This window comes from Harpia harpyja, chromosome 9, assembly GCF_026419915.1.
Source record: "Harpia harpyja isolate bHarHar1 chromosome 9, bHarHar1 primary haplotype, whole genome shotgun sequence".
Lineage (NCBI taxonomy): Eukaryota > Metazoa > Chordata > Aves > Accipitriformes > Accipitridae > Harpia > Harpia harpyja.
This window is the reverse complement of record NC_068948.1, coordinates 14,297,352-14,317,320: the sequence shown is the minus strand read 5'-3', so window position 1 is coordinate 14,317,320 and position 19,969 is coordinate 14,297,352. Positions and strand designations below refer to the sequence as shown.

Sequence of the window (19,969 nt, the reverse complement as noted above, 5' to 3'; positions counted from 1 at the left end):
AAATCTGTAGCTTAGTTTCTGTGGAAATTGAGCACTCAGAAACCCACTGTGCACCTTTGAGAAATCTGTAATAATGCTTAAGCTGCTACTGCCCCGTTTTTTTGCATCCCTGGCAGAGTCTCATAGTTTGGATTGGGTTTAAGTGTATCTTTTGGGTTGTAGGAGGCATGTAGTGAGTCTTATTTCAAACGTTTGAAGCTAGATGCTATTTCCCATATTTATCTTACTAGAATATTTTCTCATTAATAGCCAAAGCATTATGATGGAAAAATGTTTCACACACATGTGGTTATGAAGTGTTTGCAAATAGGATGATACTCACTTTGAGGAAACACATCTTCAGTACCATACCACAGTTTTACCTGGCTCCCATGGATCGATCCAGCACCACGCGAAAATCAAATTCAGGTTTTAAATAGATGACCTAGGTGTCCTGTTTGAAGGTTTATAGCCAGCGGTGTTGACCAACAGCTGTTTAAAACCCAGGATTTTTACTTAGAATTTAAGACAGATCAGAAAAAAAAAAATTAAAACAACAAACTCCATGTGTGTACTGTCTTATCCAATCTGATGCTTCAGTACATGCTGAATGGGACAGGCCTTCCACTTCAATTAGAAGAAAGGTCTAGGCCAATTTGCAGTCTTCTGGGGCTCACCTGCTTACCAGTAAAAGTTGCACTGGCAAATGCTCCCAACAGAAATCTTGCTGCTCAGAAAGGCCAGATAGACACAGTTTTGCTGATTACATTTGCCCTCATGATACCTTGTGTCGTGGTTTAACCCCAGCCAGCAACTAAACACCACGCAGCCGCTCACTCACTCCCCCCCACCCAGTGGGATGGGGGAGAAAATCGGGAAAAGAAGCAAAACCCATGGGTTGAGATAAGAACGGTTTAATAGAACAGAAAAAGAAGAAACTAATAATGATAATGATAACACTCATAAAATGACAACAGCAATAATGAAAGGATTGGAATGTACAAATGATGCACAGTGCAATTGCTCACCACCCGCCGACCGACACCCCGCCAGTCCCCCAGCGGCGAATCCCTGCCCCCACTTCCCCGTTCCTATACTGGATGGGACGTCACATGGTATGGAATACCCCGTTGGCCAGTTTGGGTCAGGTGCCCTGGCTGTGTCCTGTGCCAACTTCTTGTGCCCCTCCAGCTTTCTCGCTGGCTGGGCATGAGAAGCTGAAAAATCCTTGACATTAGTCTAAACACTACTGAGCAACAACTGAAAACATCAGTGTTATCAACATTCTTCACATACTGAACTCAAAACATAGCACTGTACCAGCTACTAGGAAGACAGTTAACTCTATCCCAGCTGAAACCAGGACACCTTGTTAGACTAGCAAACAGTGTGTCATGACCAGATACCAGCTTTGAGGAAACTTTGGCAGCATATAACCTTCCATGCAGTCCCACCGCTGCCTTGTCATGGAGGCTCTGCTGCAGCATGCAAGTATGGTATTTTGGATTTGATCCATTAAAAATCCTTCTCTGTAAAATCAGTTTAGATGTCCATTTCCTGCTTTGTGCCTTGTCAAAATCTGAGTGTTTTGTTTTTCTTTACTGTCAATGTACTTCATATATCTTTCACACTGCAAGGAGAAGTAAAAGTTGTTCAGCAGCTTGTCAAAAAATGTTTTGCTTTGCTCTTTTGTATCCTGACCAACCCAAAGGGGATAGTGCCAGTCCCTGGGTGTGCTGTACTTGCGTCAGCTCTGGATCCAGGCTTAATAGTGATTAGTGACCCCTGCACTCATCATATGCATCAGAAACTTTTTCTAAACCATAGAATTAAACTTCTGTCAAGCACTATGTGAAGCAATCAGTGCGGCTGAACAATTCTGCCTGGTTAGCCCCTAAGTACAGGCAGGAATAAATAATGATTCAGGGCCTTTCAGTCAGCTATAACCACACTCTGTTAGGGACTCAACAAGACTAGGGACTGTGGCCAAAGCCTTTAACCACTAATCCAAACCAATTTCCTCTCTTCCTCAAATGTTCCATGATTTGAAAGCTTTTTGAACAAAGAATAAAAGTTTACAAAATACACCCTTTCTAAATGAGTTTAACAAAAATCTCGCAGAAAGCATAATGAGCAATACAGCCATGTTTTCTAAGTCAGTACGGCTTTGTGCATAAAATTGTATAGGAAATTTAAATCTTCCTGAATTGAGCTGTACTTATAAATGTTGTAATTACAAATGATCTTTTAGATCCAGAGATGGGGAAAGGAATTCCCTACCACTTGCTGTCCTTTTTTTTCTTCTTGTATTTCAACAGGCAGCAAGTATCTAGATAATGTGTCAAAACTATGCATAGGCTATATAGGTGAACTGTATGGTCAACACATCTCAGTTTCAGGGAAGCAATCGGTTTAGGACTATCTTCTCTTTCCTCTATGACTAATCAAAGATCATGAAGTGGTGTGTCCAAGGCCTTGAAAATTTATTCTGAGCATATGTGTACTCTTTAATGAGTATGTAGGCTAGACTCTTGCAGTTTATCTTGTAGTTTTTCATGTCCTATTTACTTTTGCTGCACATCACTGTCATTGAGCCACATCACTTTGTTTCCTTTTCTTTCCTTTTTTCATTCCTCAGAATAAAATGAATTGAAAAATGAAATGAAATTAATATTTGTGCTTACTACAAGGCACATCTTGCCTTCTTATATCATACAGTTCCCAATTATGTCAATGGCCTTTAATGAACTGGAAGTATTCAAGATAAAAATTTGGTTTGTGATTAAGGAGAAAATAATTTTGTTATAGATTACCTAATTTGTAGAGGATAGTGATCATTTTTGTAAGTTTTATTTCCTTTGGGATTAATGAAATGTTTGTGAACAAGTTCCACAATTTCCTAATCTATTCTGCCTTCAGAAATATTTAATAAATACTACAAGCAAGCAAAAAGCTGATGAGCTATGGATTGTTTATGAAGCAAGTTTTGAAATTCAGTTTTCAGACTCTGCATGTTCATTCATGAAAAATAGTTCTTTCTCTTTTTTAAATAAACAATGAGATCAATCACATTCTACCTGCTAGGCATAACTTAATCAACGATCGCATAATGAGATAAAATATGCTCAGTCAGAGAAATCTGTTGTGCCTGCTGTTGCTTCTGTCTGGAGCTCCAGGCAAGTTTTGTGGCACCCCCCCCCCCCCCATTTCAGTATCACCTGAACGTTGAATTATTTACATTTTCATCAGATATTAGCCAAAACACTTGCTAAAATCTTGCAAGAATTTGGTAAAACATAAATGGAAGAGGAAGAGAAATTTCTAGCTAAGTATTGATATGTTTAAGTGGGCAACATTTTTCTGGATATACATTTCTGGGAATTGAAATAAATCTTAAAATAGGAATTCGCTCCTGTAAGTACATACTGTTTCATGAATTCTCATGAATTCCTGCTTTCTCTGCAGATCTTTTTATGCTGGTATGAGGCCTCAGTTTATTGACATGTCTATCCTGTAATGGAAAAGACAATTCCATTTGATAGTTACTTCTCTGTTTTCACCCTGTCTGTTTCAGAATTAATGCCAGTTCCATAGACCTGGGTACTGTGTTCTGACATACAATGTCTGGGTAATCAACATTCAGAGACAATCCTCTCTGCTTCAGGCCTTCCATTCAATAATATGCGGAATGACAGACTGCTTGGTGGTTTTGCCATTGTCAGGTTTTTATCCCTTCCTTTCTGATGACACACTTAACCACCCCTGTTATTTTAATGAGGTTTTAATTGTGTGTCCCACCTCATCTCCCCTGCCCTCTCTGTTCTGGGCTACAGCTCTGCTTGGCTTCTGACCGCAGCGCCACAGAGGCTGCGTGGGCTCTGCCAGAAGTAGGGCAGAGATTGTCACCTTCTCATAGGCCAGGCACAACAAGAGCTGCTTTGCCTGTTGCATATTAGGCTTTTTGTTTGCATGTCACAATAGCTTAGCTTCATGTTTTAAGTCTTTAGAAATGGTAGTGTGTTTAGTGCTGATCAGATTAACATGACAAAATTAATAAAGTACTTTAATATACAGGGAGAAGAGACTGAAGGGAATTGAAATTAGGGAGACAGAAGAACAAAGGCAGTTCTTAAATGAACATTTTTAGCAGTAGCTTAACATTATAAAGATTAATAGGAATTAATTTACATATATAATGCAGTGTACAGAACACAATTCAAACTGACTACCAATTCTACAAACACTATTATTGTAAAAGAAGAGCTACATAAAATAGGTGTATCTGTTTTCTTCCCCTGGCCCAGTAAACATGCTTGACTAAAACTACAGCAGGCACCAGTCATTCTCAAGTGTTCTCATGTCATGTGCCTTCGTCTTGTACTGTACAGGCACAGCCATCCCACATGTTGATTCTAGTGTGAGTATTCTTACTTTATAGCTAATCAAAGCATACATAGTCATAAGTAATGATAACACCAATAATCAATATTTATGATTATGTTGAGACAAACGAAGTTGATCAATAATCTACTGGTTGGTTGCTCAGGGAAGTAAGAAAAAAAAAAAGCCTAAGGAAGAACCAAGGAGTAATACAGTAAGAACAGAAGTCATTTTATGCAAGCTGGCTTAACTAAAACAGTCTCCCAGCACATGAATGTGTAAGCTTCAGCCCAAAACATACAGGTCACACTGAGTAGGTTCAGCCTCTGTTTTCTCTGTTCCTCTGAGCGTTCCCTGCTCATCTTTTCTCAATGTAGTGTGCTGTAGGGATATACCTGTTATCTGCCCAGTTGCAACATTTGTCTATAGTGTTATAGGAAGGCACAGGTCTGGGGAGCACAGAGTGTAAGTCCAGACTGAAAGCTCATCAGCTAGGGCTAGGATTACCAAAACTAATATGGGATTTCCTGTATTGTCTGATTGAATCTTATGTATTCAAAATCATCATAATAAATAGGATGGTATTTTCTGTATTTCCCCAACATCTGCTATTTCCTTATGTGCAGACAAATAGCACATCCTCAAGCTGGAAACCTCCCTGACACGTATACATGATAAGAAATGTCGCTTCATACCTTGTCTAATGTGGATGATCACTGGGAAAGGGGAGAAAGAAATGCCTGAGCATCAAAGATAAGAATAAAGGTCTTTTTAAAAGGAGCAATTGCAACAGATAAGCGATGACACCTTCCCTCATCCCCATGCAAGCTGCGTGTAGTCGGACATGCATTGCTGTCTCAGTCGGCCCAATGTAGCATGTAATTTAGCTCACTAGGTTGCACTATTTTGCAGCAACTGCAAGCTGCTGTCACTCTAGGAAGTGGAGGCAGGGGTGCTTGTACCACAAGGCTGCTGTTCATGTACAACAAATTGAGAATTGCCAAGATGGGTGCCCACAGCGTATTTATATAAAGCATGCTGCAGAGCAAGCGGTGGGTCTGCTTTTGTTTGTATCTGGCCATCTGTGATTGTGCTCGCTTGCAACAATACCCCATTTCCAATTTGTTGTTTCCACATGGTTGCTTACTGTTTCCAAATGCTGTCAGATAATACAGTAGAGGAAGTTGGTCTTTACAATTCGCTAAATGTCCCTTGAAACCAATGCTTTACATGATGTCTGCACACTGAAGTCTAAGACCAGTGGAAAACCAGAGGAATGAAGACTAATTCTGAAATAAAATTTGAGGGAGGGTGTGTATTTTAGAAAGAGAGAGTAAAATGGCATTTTAGAGTTTTCAGAGCTCCTGTTCCTTGTCCTGTCCTGAAACTGCTGCTTTTATGGCTACTCTCCTGAGTGCAGAGCAGCTTGGCAGCTGCTGACTCTCATCAAGTACGGTGGTGGGAGAGTTGTAGTGTTTCTTAGGGCCCACTCTGAAGCCCTGCTTTAATTCTGCATCATGGAGATAGCATGTGCTTGTATCAGGACTTGCTTCTGCTTCCACTCTGTACAGAAAATGTACCTTTTCCAAAGGAAATGTAAAGGAGAGAGTAGTGTGTGCAGTGCTAGATGGTGTGAAGATGTTTGTTATGTGCGTGCAGGGACAGGTATGTGTAGTGTATCGAGAAGGATCTTTCAACTGCCTCTAAGTTTGAGTTTCTCTAGTTTCCATATTGAATGAGAGCTCTGAAAATGGGACAAGGATGGTGCTTCCCTGAGGAGTGGTCTGGAAACAAGGTAACAGGGATGTTTTCGGCACATTGTGGTTTTGTCCTGTTGGCAGTGCCCAGACTTCTGAGAAGAGTAACCATGCCCTCTAATACGGTGTAGTTTCCAAAATTAATTTTAGTGTCAGAAATAATGCTGATTGGTTCTCATTACAAGAATTAATTCAAATTCCGGTTTTGGACAGTAAAGAGGACACTGGCTCTGTATCTGTATGTTTAGAGAGACCATTTTTAAGTAAATCCAACTGAGAAGTTGATTATCTGAAATACTGGCAGTCTTGGAACAAATCTCTGCCTTCAGTGAATGCACTTTGGTCTTTTGGCTGCCTATATCGGTGCATGTTGTCTAGATGAGAATATTGGCCCAATTCAGAATCTGGGTTTTACTGTGCAACCAGCAAAATAATCTACAGAAATTGTTAGGTTTTAAATAATTATTTCTTGACCTTTTTCCTGTAGTCCAACCATGTTACCTAATATCCCAGTGCACTCTTGATCAAAGACCTACATCCTACTCCTACAGGAAAGTAGATTTGCTGGCTTGATGGGTCCTTCTCATTTCTAGCTTCTGTAAACCTCTGTCTTCGCAGGGTGCTCCAGTGCTTCTGCATTGGCATCATCTGCCTTGTTACCTTGGGTGGAGGGTTGCATAAAGATGTTACATAAAAAGCAATAGAAGGGAAGCTGGACACAATCTTAGGAAACTTCTAGCTGACAAATAAGACGGTTCATATGGCAAGAGGCATGCAGATAACCCAAAAGGACGGCTTGCAGGAAGTAGGCAATAGTAAAGTGCTGCTTGTAGGTGCTGTTTGTGTCAATAAATGACTGATAATGGTTTTGGAAGAGTGAATAGATTTTAGCCCAAGGCACAGATAACATGCCAGTATCATGAAACGCTATTCAGTGGCATTGGAGCATCTACAGAGACATTTAGTATCTACAAAGATCATAATTTAGCCAGGTGAAGGCTGCTGCACCTATTTGGAGTTACTGTGTGTTTGCTTGCTTTTCAACTGTATTCATTGTTCTGTGATGCAGCTCAGTGTTTATACATAAAAGCTTCTTCGAGCAAAATTTCCTTTTGGATCATCAGAATAAACATGTCCACAAAGCCGGGAGTCCCTTGTCTTCAGCCTCTGTGTACAACAGCACTTGGAGTGGTGGTACTGTCACACTTGCATGGAATAGCTGTGGCCTCAGTTTTAACTTTTTTTGTATTATTTATCATCTTAGACAACAACTGTGGGTTCTGCAGGTAGCATGCTGCTCTCAGCCATTTTCTACTCTGGAATAAGGAATCCCCCAGATCCAGGCAAATACAGAGTCAGCGGATTGATCCAAGTTTGATCACACCATTAACAATATCCAGTCATTTACAAAAAAGGTTTGAGATTGGTTGGTTGGTTTGCTGCAGCTGGAAACCTTCATTTCATTACGCAAATTATTTCTCTGAAAGCTGCTAAGAAGGATTGTGGTCTATAATTAGAATAATACCCCACAGGATTACGTTCACAAATGTAATTATATAATCATTTAGAATTAAATTGCGCCATGAAACTACAGGGTTTTTCAAAGTGGTACTAGCATTTCTGGAGGGTTGTTTTTAAGATTTTCTGTTGTAGAACAATTGCCACAGGCCAATTAGAAAGATTTTCGGTTCAACTGAGAGCTCCCCCCACCTTTCCCTATCAAAAGTGTGAGATTAATCAAGATCGGGGCTTATGTTCAAATATCTGCTGTAATTCAGAACCAGTTAGCGGCACTGAAATCAGATGCAGGTGTTTAGCTTTCAGTATTTAAGGTGAGATAGTGTAAGTTGGAGTGTGTCTGTTGAACGTCCACAAAGGAAGGCTGCTTTACACAAGCTCCTTTGGTACTTTAGTACAATTGGTACTTTAGTATTTCATTCAGAAGTAGACAACCAGTTGGTGATGATTGTCCTTCAGGGACTCTAGTATCACAGCTCTATGGCAGGGAGGCTGCTAGCTGCATTTGTGTCCACGATGCTCTCAGAAGACAGCAGTGAAAGGGGGAGTAATTCCTCACTGTCTAATACCAACCTGGTTGTACTGCCTCCCTTGAAGAAACGTTGCAGTATGTTATTATCAAGTGGTGCAGTATACACTATCACCGTACTACTTGCAGCGGTGCTCGGGATAGCCTACCTTTGGTTTCACAATTATGTGAATGTGAATACATTGAACTCTTTTTCCATACTTGAACCTGTGTGACTGTGTCAATGCAGTTCATGGATGAACACTGATACAAAACTATTTCGCACTAAATTAATTTCATTGCTCTACTGCCTGAAATGATGACACATAAATATGAAATAGAGCAGTTTTAACGGGTGCTTTTTTTCTTCAGGTTTGCAAAGCCCTTTTTAATATCTTTACACTGTTGACATGACATCAGGTCGCATCCTTTTTTACACAGGTTTCCTCACTTACAGTGCCTTGTCTCTTGCACAGACAAAACACTACCAGAACGTTTGTTTAGTGTAGCACAATGTACTGAAACTTCAGCAATAAAGAGCAGTACATTGCCCTGTTTTATTAGGAATTCATCCACTGTCCTTTCAGGTTGCAAACCCCTGGTTAGTGAGCCAATGGGCAATAGCAGGGTAAACTAATGAGGAACTGCAATATTTGCAACCTGAGAAAGGCAAATATTTCACTGAGCTCTCCAATTATCTCTGGTAGCCTCATACACTTCTAGTGAGCACAAGGTAATCAGCCTATCTCTTCCAGTGTATTAATGAGAGCCACTTAAAATTCTCCAGGATTCCTGTGGAGAACCAATATATGGACACAAACGGATAAATAGAGGTTGTGCCATTGATACTTCAAGGACTTCGAGGGCTGCCATACACTTCCCAGGACTGCCTGTCTCTCTGCCTGTGGTGTGTTTTGTTGATGCCTTTATTGTATGCAAACTAAAGAAACAGTAATTTTGGAACTGCAAGGGTGCTTGAGCAGCAGCATAATCTGGCTGCTGGGAGACTACAAAATCATTCTCCTCCAAGACAGCATCTCCTAACAAGGACTCCTCCATGTTCAGTTGCTTGCTCACAACTCAAGCAGTGCAACTGAGCAAGAAATAGGGTGTCAGAAAACGCAAACCTGCAAACACCAGCAGTTACTAGCTGGGCTTTTACCATACCATCCCGTGTCAGGAAGAACAGGAGGATCTCAGGAAGCAGTGAGCATGGCATGATGGCCATCTGCTTTGGGAGGCAGAATCCTTTCCTACAGCCTCCCATGTGAAGGAGTCTGTGGGAGCTGGGATAAGACCTGGAGCTGTAGAAATGGGAAGCACAGGAGAAGTGTGGGGGGTGGTAGGAAGAGCTAGAGGTGTTCTATTTTACCATGTAACTTAACAGCCCGGGGACTAAAGATAAAGAATACAACTAAAGAAGTGTTTGCTTCTGATCAGCAACAGTAGCTGTATTTATTTGAGGTTTTTTAAAGCAAGGACAGGAGAAATTGTTACTCAAATGGATTTTGCCTGTGAGGTTGGAATGTATGCAGATTTGTTAATACCCAACAGAAACTTGGAAAGGAAATAGAATTTGAGAACATTCTCCAATCCAAAGTCTGTGCCATAATGAAACCCATTTACAAGCAGATGTTTATAGGAAAAAAATATCAGTCATTTAAAAAATGTAAACTGACAGCCAGTATCCTTTCTAATTCCCTAATCTGCAGCTGTGCTGAGTTCAAACATGCACTTTTGAATGCTCAGGAGATTGGTACTGAGGGATGTTCTTCCACTTTTAGTACCTCCTGGCCTTATAGTTACACCACATGGTTGTATCTGCTTACAACTCATACTACACAGTTTTGTAGCACAGATCAGTTAAGTATTTTTGTAATCATGTAACACCCTCAGCTGAACTGTAAGTTCAGCGGGGGACAAAACACTGAGAGTCTGTTGTTACTGTATGAGAATCAAAATTGCACAGCTGAGTTTTTAACTAGTGTCTTTGTCTTGTACGTAATTAGCATAGAGATAGCCTAAAACAACTGTCTTGAACCAGGAGACTGAACTGAAACGTCATTGCTGTGTCGCAGTCATTCGGTGGCTGATGTGAGGTTTGGGTGGCATTGCAGCTCTCAGCGGGCAAACACCTGCACGACAATACCAGCCCAGGCACCTCCTCTCTGTCCCTGCTGGCTGAGTGGAGCCGTGGGAGTTTCAGTTCTCACAAAACACCGAGAATGTCAAAATTCTGTCTAATGTACAAGTTAAAAGCTTCATCCAGCAACGCAGCAGCTCCAGGATTTGCTGCTGAGAAAGTTCAATGCTGAGAAAGAGTCAGAGAGAGCTGGGAGTACTGCAAGGCACCAGCTCAGAGGGCTGGCGTTGGAGCCAGCAAAGGCAGCACATTGAGGAAACTAAGGGGAAGAATAAATACTAATATGAGTGAAGTGTTGTGCCTGTGTATAAAACTTCAGTTGTAATCTTGTGATACCTGTTCTTCTGGTTTATGATGGCATTAGGCTCTCTAAAGGTTTATTATGTGCAGCTGGATGTACATTAGTCTATTTATTAGTCATCGCAAGGTTGTTGACATTATTTCCACAGTGCTTTTACATTAAGAGCTTACTGAAATGATAGATTTATGTTAGGGTACTGAAGTAATTTCCTCATATCAAGACAGCTTAGAAATACAGGGACCTAAGCTGTTGCTGTAATGAATTTTCTGCCTCTCGCAGGGATATTTATCCAATCTGTTCTGTAAACAGAGAAATTAGTTCAGACTTGTGCAAATGCTTTAATTACACTTAACTGGATTAATGGCTGAACTCTGAGGAAATGGTGTTTCTTCAGACAAAACAGCTTGACCAGGTCATCAAAGTACATTTTAAATTCAGCCTGGTGACTCTGGACAAAGCAGGCCTGTATTAGCTGGGCTGCTGGTGAAGCAGTCGCTGGCCCTGGGCAATTGGGTTGGGATGTGAGGATCTGTGACCAAGGCCTGTTTGGACATAGAGTTCGTGCCGTCTCCTTTCTTCAAGCTCACTCCTCTTGGACGGAAGTTAGTCTTTTGGAACTGATTCAAATTAAGGCAGTTTCACAGTCTCTTTCTTCCCACATGAGTGAATGATTGGGTCCAAAGGTTTTATGGTGAATATTTGCTGATCAATTATCTAAAGGTGAATGCAGCAAATCATGTTAAAGGCTCCAGGTCTGGTTTCCTTGACTGTATTGCATTAGTTTGAGCAGCTTGCTCAGAAGTTTGATGGCTTTTGGAGAAATGCCAGATGCTTTGTTGCTTTGGTGGCATCTGCATGCCATTCCTCTTAGAGCAACCTCAACTATGTCCTGAGTGAAGCATGCATCCGCCTGTGCGCTGGGGTACTGCAGGCAGCCTGTCCCAGCCACAGCCTCCTGCATCCTCCAAAACCACTCTTTGGCCCTGAGAAGGATTGGATTTCTAATCCCACCTTGTGCTAAGCTCCTCATTAAATTGCTACAGTCAGCTCCCTGCTCAGTGTGCTCCTTTCAGTATTGTGTTGAGGCATTTCTACTTCATTTTTCACCTTGTTGAAACCAAGTATATCTTAGACAACAGGGGGTGTAGGTCCCCCTGCGGAGCCAGGACCAAACAGTGACAGCTCTAAACACTTGATTCTGTTTAGCCCCAGGAGCTCAGCATCCTCCTGGCCTCCCTGTGCACCCCTCTGTGCGAGCGCCTGTGTTAGCCTTTGGCAGAAAGTTGCTCGTTGGTGTCGACAATAAGCCCTGAGTGTAAAGGAGCCACGTCATTTCTTCTCAGACTCCAAAATGGGCATAAAAGCTAAATTTGATGAGTGTGGTCCAAGGGCTCGTGAATATAAGGCAAAATGACACTTTGCACTTGCACCCTTTCTCACTTTCTCAGGGTTCTTTATAGAGGACGTTTCTGTGCTTTCCACAGATACGCAAAATGTGAGCACTGCCACCTCTGTTATTTCTATATGCTCTAAAATTTACTTGTCAAATGGTAATGCTCAGCTTTCCTTTCTTCTCCACTTCTACACCACTGCAGCTCCTGGAATTCCAGCCCTTTAGCCAGTTAGAGGTAATAGCTCAGCTTCTGCTTTTAATTGCCACTGTCTGAATCAGAAATACTGGAGAGCTGTGGAGTTTCTTTGGTTTGCTGGAGTTCCGGAGACCAGAATTCCTTCTAAACCACAACTGCAGCATGAACGTCTTCATGGTGCATTTTAGCAGTGTCCTTGAAATGTATTCTAATTAACTCTCTCTGATAAAATGTGTCTGTTGTACATGTGTATATAATATTTATATCTCAGGTATAGGAAACTGGAAGAATTTAAAAAGTGGTTGTATAACGGAAGATGAAAAGAATGTGTGCATACTCTGGACAGACCTCCTATTTCATGCAGTGTCTGGGAAGCTGTTGACTTTGATCATTAAAAAAAAAGAAAAAAATTGAACTTTTATTTTTCTCAATATTGTAAAGATACTGTTACTACAAAGACAGCTGTGAGCTCTATTCTCTTTAAGGTTTGAAATAGCTCTATGCACAAAAAGGGAAAAGGCCAGGATTGTCAGATCCTGCCAGAAAGGAAGTCGGCTATAATCAAAGTGTGGCATGGCATTGCATACCTCACCTCACCCTGCAGACCGTGCAGGGCTAAACAGAATCTGTAAATTCAGCGTGTGTCAATTCCGTGTAATTTAGAGTTCACTGCAAGTTGGCCCTGAGTCTCTTTTGATTTAAAATATTCCTGATTTGCATTGGTTCACCTCAGGAGAGGGAGTCTTCCCCAGCTTTTTAATATTAACAGTGAGTGGAAATGCCATCAGCATTTATCATTCAAACTTTGCTGAATACATTACACTGCAGATTTCACCGCTCCTTCTGCAGAACGGGAGAGGAAGGGAATTGTGTTAAATACTCCGTGGTTGTGCCAGGAGGTTCTTGCTGCTCCTGCTGCTGGGAGCGGTTCTCCCCAGAAGCAGAAGTCCTCTCCACTGTCCCTGCAGTGCCATGCATGGCTGGACAGCCTGGGACGGTGCTGGAAAGACTCCCAGAGTCACCTCCGTGTGAGCTGCTCTGCTGAGCAGTGGCTCACACCATGTGTTGGGAAACAGACTCAGGCCTGTGTTTCCTAGAGCTCCTCTTTAAGTGTTTTGAACAGCATTGTAGCAGATGGGGTTTTTTCGGCAGGGGAACAGTAGCAGAAGGTGGTTATTCCCACAGTCAGCACCCAAGCATTGCCCTGCTGCTGCAGGGCACAGGGAGAACAGGTTTGTCCTCCCACCTCCCAAGGTGGAGCAAACTCCCTGACTCTTTCTCTTCTTTTCTCTCCTCTGCAGAGAGCAGTGGTTTGCTGTAATGTGTATCTCCCGGAAAAGGATCCACTCCTGGAACAGACTATTAAGAAATGCAATGGCATCGCCACATTGATTATAAGAGATTAAGAGCATGATGCTTTGATGCTTCCCCATTGCTTGATAGTTGGTTCATTCACTTTATCTCCCTCAGCGCTTACAAGGACATGTCTGACTTCTGATTTGGCTTTGTTTGGGTTCAGCTCCCTGATCTTGGTTCCTTTCAATGTTTTTTTTTCATTAGATTAATAATCCTGTTAGTGTATGGTACTTTCTCACCTCAAAGGTGACAGTATAATTCAGCCCTGGGAATGTCTCTAGATATTAAACCACAGCCCATGGCTTCATTACAGGGAATGGTGACCAGTGATAGGACACATGGAAGTGGAATGAAGCTTCATCAGGGGAAGTTCAGATTGGACATTTGGGAAAGGTTCTTCACTGAAAGGGTGGTCAGTCACTGGAACAGGCTCCCCAGGGAAGTGGTCACAGCACCAAGGCTGTCAGAGTTCAAGGAGTTAGTCATATGATTTAGTTTTAGGTAGTCCTACGAGGAGCAGAGAGTTGTACTTGATGATCCTTATGGGTCCCTTCCAACTTGAGACATTCTATGATTCTATGATCCTATTAACAACTGGATCTCTTCTCATCTTCAGAGCTTTTCTTTTCTCTATGGCAGCCAAACAACAGAGTCTAAGCTAGCACAGAGAAAGGATCCAGCTTTCTTTGTGCTGAGTAAAGCCCATGTGGACGATACATTAGCAAGAGTTTCTTGTTGTTCCCCAATTTTGGCAGGGAAGCCTCTCTGGGAATAGCAGAGACAACTAACCATCATCCATCATGTAACTGATTGAAAGGGGGGCTCATTCTCCTTTCTTTTATGTCAGCAGAAATAGGAGCGGTTTAACACAAGTCAAAGGAAGTGCACTGGCGCTGACTGGTCAGAACAGAGAACTGTTTGAAAGTCATCTGCATTGCTTCTTGTCCTGGAGCTGGTGATGGGAGGAAGGCTTACAAGTAGAAACTCATTTCAGACAAGTACAGGATTTCTAAGCACTTGTTTGGGTTTAGGAAGTGTAATCACTTTTATTATTACCATAAAACAAATACCAGTGTGGTGGGTTGACCCTGGCTGCATGCCAGGTGCCCACCAAAGCCGCTCTATCACTCCCCCTTCTCAGCTGGACAGGGGGGAGAAAATATAACAAAAGGCTCGTGGGTCAAGATAAGGACAGTTTAATAAAGTGAAAGCAAAGGTCGCACGCAAAAGCAAAGAAAAACAAATGATATTATTCTCTACTTCCCATCAGCAGGCAATGTCTAGCCACTTCCTGGGAAGCAGGTCTTCAGTACACGTAGTGGTTGCTCCGGAAGACAAAAATGCCCCCCTTCCATCTCCCTTTACTTAGCTTTTATATCTGAGCTGACGTCATATGGTATGGAATATCTGCTTGGCTAGTTTAGGTCAGCTGTCCTGGTTATGCCCCCTCCCAAGATCTTGCCCTGCCCCAGCCTGCCATTGAGGGGGGGGCAAAAATGTTGGAGAGACAGCCTTGATGCTGTGCCAGCACTGCTCAGCAGTAGCCAAAACACTGGTGTGTTATGAACAACTTTCTAGCTACTGATGCAGAGCACAGCGCTATGAGGGCTGCTATGGGGAGTATTAACTCCATCTCAGCCAGACCCAATACAACCAGGAAGGTTTTGCCAGGTTTTGTTGAGCTACTGAAAGCTGTACCAGCAAATGCTGTTAGTGAGACGCAACACCACAAAAAAGTAAAAGTCACTGCTGTCCATTTGCACAGAGACGGTGTCAGAAAGAGCTAACTATCAGTTTTCATAGCAAAATTGCTATTTGGTGGTGAATCAGTTTTATGCATATAAAAAGTGCTTGGGGATTTTGCTCCCATACATGTTTATTTATGAAATGGAAAGCAGGCAGAAATTTTGAGTAGTCCCATGGTATAACCCAGAACTGAAATGTAAAGATACAATGAAAAAGCCAGTGATGCTAATAATAGAAATACAAGGTCTCTGAGGGTGAGCATGATCAGTGGGGAATGCCAGTGCTGTTCTAATCGGAAAGAAAGGATTCTTCTGCTTCACTTCTTCCCAAAAGTTTAGGAAAGCTTTTTCTTTGTTTTAAACTTGTGCTTCACAAAATCTGGTGGCAGTCACAACCTGAAGGAGCAGTGCAGAAACAAACCACGACCGCAGCAGTGCTGAATGTTTGGGGGCAGAGTGAACAGCCAGTTTTTGGCTTCATGACATCCGGGAGCAGCTGGCAAATTTATTCCTTCTAGGTTGGCTTTGACTGTGCCTGCCTGCACATGGCTGAGGGGTAGCCCTCTGCTCCTCTATGACAGAAAACTATGAATTCCCCTAACTGATGACGTGAACAGTGAACAAATTTACTGGCCCAAAGCAGCCTGTGTCTCAGCAGCAAATTAGCACAAACGCAATGAAGCTCCCCTGCGAGGTGCATTTCAGCCTCCCTCGTTCCCTTGCTGTTGGGCTAAGATCCTTTGGTCATACTTATTTCAAATTCCAGTGGCTTATGTGCACTCTTACATCATACAGCTTTGCCACTGGAATCCTTCTATGTTTGTTTGTCTCCCTGGCACTGTTTAATGCCTTTTTTAAGCTTAGTTTTCTCTCCTTTCCCCTCTGTTCTTGTTAGTTCAAGTAGTCTGCCATGTCTCTCCTCCAAAAGTGGCATAAGCGCCTTAGCACGCTAAGCCTGCATGGATGGTTGCTCCTGTTTCACCAAGTGGAGGTGGAGATGATAGGGCCCCTCCTTCCAATCCCATTACCTCCTCGTACTCTTCTTATAAAAAGTGGGTAATGGGGGTGAGCTGGCCGTGAACAGTGTTGTGCAGGACATCAGTACAGTCATGATTTAACACTATCATTCAGCAGATATAAGCCACTAAAGCTTTCAGCAAAGCTGTAAGGCTTAACCCAAAGCACTCGGAAACAAGATAAAAGCTTAAGCATTTCCTCATCTCACATTCGCACCTGAAGATATGTGTGTACTGACCTTTCATATTGCTGGAATCAGTGTGTAGTGAAAATCCTTCTGTAATTTAGCGCTACAAGGAGTGCAGTCTGACTCATCTCTGAAAGAACATTTTGTCTGCCACTCAGGGTCCAGAGTGGCTAAGCGTATTATTTGTCTATAAATAAAAACATGCATTCTAGTCAGGGAAAGCAGGCATATTTGATCCACGTGGTTGTTTTGTCTACAAAAGACAAAAATTGAGGAACTGTGGAGTGGCTCTCAGTTATCCAGGTCTATTCTTCACCCTCTCCTGCTGTTGCTTCAGCAAGAGATAGAAAATCTCTTTGAAATTTGTCAGCATCCATGTAGAAGGGAATGAATTGGCTGATCGATTGATCGATTCTGTTCTCATTATCAGGGTATGATCATTGGCAAGTGAAGCAGAACCTGGACCAGACTGGGCTGTCTTCTATAACTCTCACTTCAGGTAACTGCACTGCATCCAACGTCGGTGTGGCAAGCGTATGGTGTTCCTGGCGTTAGACAGTCTGCAAGAGGCTTAAGAACAGCAGGGCAGAAAATACGGAATGATGTCCCATTACGTAGGCTGTGGCAGGCTCAGCAGCCAGCTCTGGTGTCATTTGCTCTCTATAGCGAGAACTTTTATTTACCCTCTAGGTTAAATAACTTCTGGTAGCAGCATCCATGAGAATCTGTTGCCTGCAAGTCCTTAGATTTTCTAGCAGGGGAAATATATTGGACTAGTCAGGTTGTCTTCTGTGATACCTGTCAGTTTAAATTGTAAGACCTTTTAGTGAGCTCTGAACCTCACCTGTCTGAGTCAATTTAATCATGTGTCTTTGTAAGGCTTCACAATTTCAGAGTTCTTTCAGCTGAGAAAACTAATTGAAAAAAGTTGGCAAATACTTCACTTTAAGTAAACTTGGAGGAGAAATATATCTTCTTCTGCATGGATTTTCCTATATTGTTCAACTTAACTTCCTTTAGATGCCTTTTGCTGAAAATGTTCACCCCTAAAGCAGCCCTTTATCTTTTCTATCTCTGCATTTGACTGGTTCTCAGAGACCAAGATCTGTGGAAAGTAATTAAATTCAATCTTTTTTCCTAATTGGATTGAGTCAGTGCAGTTGTTGTCCATTTCCTTCAGGCTTCACAACGCAGAATCAACTATTTCCTCTTGGATTTCAAGTCTCCTATTTTCAGTCACAGCACCAACATGCTATATTTCACCTTCTCATCCCGGCAGTTCCTGTTTGCTTTTTCCAAACTATGGCAGTATCCATATTTCTCATTCTGAGGAGAGATGGTGCCTCCGTGTGTTGCCTTTTGTATGAGAACTTCAAAAAACCCTCTTCAGGTCCTGTTTTACTTACTATAACCATGTCTCACTACTCTCTGGGGCTTTTGGCTTTTTGCTAGCTGGAGTGGTGGCACAGAGGGGACCATCTGCCATTCCCTGCCTTTGCACAGCACCCGGCTGCTCTTGCACCCGCCTGCTCTTGCACTCTGCTATTCCCATCAAGAGCAAAGGTTTGGTTTGGTTCCTCCATGGCATATGCAACACCCGGCTCAACGTGGGGTTGGTGGCAGAAGTGGGGACAAGGAATTTACAGTAGTTTATGATCCAAGAGCACCTACTGCAGTGCAAATAGGTGCAGGGGGAGTTGCAGCTTCTTTTGCTCCCTTTCACCACTCCAGCTTTCCCGGGGAATCCTCCTGCCCTGTCTGCAGTCTGAGTTGCCAGTCCCAGTACAGGTCACTTAGAGTCACTGCATATTTATCAAAGGTGAATGGTGACAATTTAAGTTTAGCATAACTGAGACAAGAAGGATTTAGACTCCAGTTGATAATGGTATCACCAGGCCAACAAGAGTCCCTGGCTACTTCTTTTATTGGAAAGTAGAAATGCTTACCAAATTATTTGCCATCCTCAGGGGTTGGAAAATTTCCAACCCTAAATAAAAATGATACTATGTTATGTCTCAGGATCAGGTGTTGCCTTATCCCCTGCCTCTGTTACAGGCTGGGCACACTCTATTAGAAAAGAAAAAATGTTCAGAGAACACATAATACCATCACGGCAGAAAGATCCCCATTTTAACTGACCTTTGCAACAACCCTCATACTTTACTACCCTTGTAATAAAAATTAAGATCCCCATTCACAAGAGTTCTAAAATCTAGAAACCCAAATGTATGTTGTGGAGGAAAATTAGGGGAGAGAGGCAATCAACAAAATTCTTAAAAACAAAAAAAAAATTAAAAGTGAATAAAAAAGCTGTTCTCAGCATCAACCACAGAGTTGCCTTATTATCTCTGGGGTTGGGCACTTCAAGGGGTAAGAGGCTTATTTGCCCTGCTCAGCGTTGGCAGTGTTACTGGTATTGCTGCACTGATTGACGCATCAGCTCTCAGTTACATGATGGAGTTATCAACCAGCCCAACACTGCCCAAAGCAGGAGGTAACTAGAGACAAGGCCAGGCTGTAATGCTTTTGTGCGTGATGAGTTTTCCTTGGTTTTGAATCTTCTTTTTCCATTGCAAAGCAGACCTGAGCCCGATACAGTGAGAACAGTGCACAGGAGCATATCAGAGGAAGGCAGTGACACCTCACCTGCTGAGGAGCCCATCTCCCAGCAAAGATCTAGCAGGGAAAATAGACTCAATGTACGTAATGCAACCTAAATTTTTCAACTTGTCTGTGTGTGGAAGAAAGGGCCCAAGAATATAAATCCACTCATAATGCAATCTGAATCTTGGGCTCCTTGTTTCATAATTTATCAGATCACATTTTGATTTGTATGAAGTGTCCACGTGGGTGAGACTGGGAGAGCTGCGGCTGTAATGGCATGCAGCACTTGTGATTTCATTCCGTCAGCAATCACTCAGTAGCCGCTCAGCAAAGTGAATAAGAAAAGGTCTAGTGTAATTGACAGTAAAAGGCCTCTGAATTACGTTACTCCTGCTTTTCCTTTTAAAGTTTCTGATTAGAGTGTAATTGCTACTCAGCAGTAGTCTTCAACAAAACTGCCATTTTTCCTCATCCATGTATTTTTGGCTTTCTGATGTCAGTGTTAGTCAGGAGCAGCTCAGTAATTCCATGCTTTTGAACTCGGTGCTGCATAGGCCCCTCCTGTTTGTAATGAAGCTGTTGTTTCACAATTCCTAGTGCTCATCTGGTTTGACTTTAGCAGAAAATATGGCTGTTGACTTAGAATTCATCAATAGCAACAAATAGGATGAGGTTATAATTTGTCAACTGTGTTCACTGGGCACAGGATTTGTTTCAACTGTCTGATAGATTTCACACAAAGTTCAGGAACCAAATGCACGACAGGCAGTGCCCCAGGCAGGCAGCACATCACCGTGCTAGTGCAAGTGCCTCAGCAAAAAAAATTGGACGCAATTAAGAAGAGGCTGCAGCGCAGCAGGGTGGCAGTGAAGGACTAAGACATGT

At 42.3% G+C, this 19,969-nt stretch overlaps 1 protein-coding gene and 1 long non-coding RNA gene across 3 annotated transcripts in view; one reads left to right on the top strand and one right to left on the bottom strand.

The window, feature by feature from the left end:
• The window catches only part of LOC128145899 (uncharacterized), a 72,363-nt gene that overhangs the window by 43,629 nt on the left and 8,765 nt on the right, over positions 1-19,969 (top strand). Inside the window, exon 1 of one of the 2 annotated variants that reach the window (XR_008236614.1) lies at positions 19,076-19,179. The exons of the other annotated variant lie outside the window; for it this stretch is intronic. This is a non-coding gene — a long non-coding RNA (uncharacterized LOC128145899). Of the gene's footprint in view, positions 1-19,075; positions 19,180-19,969 lie in introns of those variants that run through there. 2 annotated transcript variants of the gene reach the window in all.
• Positions 1,253-19,969, bottom strand: part of LOC128145894 (uncharacterized protein F13E9.13, mitochondrial-like) — a 191,828-nt gene continuing 173,111 nt past the window's right edge. The window contains exon 8 of the mRNA XM_052796700.1: positions 1,253-1,347. The gene's annotated coding sequence lies outside the window, so the exon portion shown is untranslated. The remainder of the gene's footprint in view (positions 1,348-19,969) is intronic.